Raw genomic sequence first — 720 nt, forward strand, 5'->3', positions numbered from 1 at the left:
AGAAGCAGCACGTCGGTGCGAGCCCGGGATCCGAACCCTGGTCGCCAGCAGTGGAGCGCGCTCACTTAACCACCAAGCCACGGGGCCGGCCCTATTTTATGAATTATTGATATAGTTAGATTTAAGTATATCATCTTGCTATTTATTTTTCAAACTTTTTTATTGAGATATAATTCATATAACAAAAATTCACTGTTTTTTTGTTTTATTGAGGTCATAACAGTTTACAACACTGTGAAATTTCAGTTGCACATTATCATTCGTCAGTCACCGTATAAATGTGCCCCTTTACTCCTTATACCCACCCCTCAACCCCCTTCCCCTCTGGTAACCACTAATCTGTTCTCTTTGTCCATGTAAGAATATGGAATGCTTCACGACTTTGCATATCATCCTTGCACAGGGGCCACGCTAATCTTCTCTGTTTTGTTCCACAAAAATTCACTGTTTTAAAGTGTATACTTCAGTGGGTTTTAGTATATACACTATGTTGTGTAACCATCACCACTATCTATTCCAGACCTTTCCATCAACCCCAAAAGAAGTACCCTACCTATTAGCAGTTAGCTCCTATTTCCTCCTCATTCTGTCCCTGGCAATCACTGTTTGTTCACCAACTGGCCCCGTATACCGAGGGCAAGGAGAAATCCAAAAAAGAGGCAAATCACTCCAGATTGGTAGGTGGCAGGTTTAATAAGCAAGGGAACTTACACGGCTTGT

The 720-nt window shown here is 41.9% G+C and overlaps 1 non-coding gene across 1 annotated transcript; it reads right to left on the reverse strand.

The window, feature by feature from the left end:
- Positions 1-358: 358 nt before the first annotated feature.
- On the reverse strand, positions 359-466 carry LOC147914244 (U6 spliceosomal RNA). The gene has a single exon (XR_015555686.1). It is a non-coding gene; the product is annotated as a U6 spliceosomal RNA (small nuclear RNA).
- Between the last annotated feature and the right edge of the window lie 254 nt (positions 467-720).

This window comes from Ceratotherium simum, chromosome 21, assembly GCF_057802395.1.
Source record: "Ceratotherium simum simum isolate JZ-2026a chromosome 21, ASM5780239v1, whole genome shotgun sequence".
Classification (NCBI taxonomy): domain Eukaryota; kingdom Metazoa; phylum Chordata; class Mammalia; order Perissodactyla; family Rhinocerotidae; genus Ceratotherium; species Ceratotherium simum.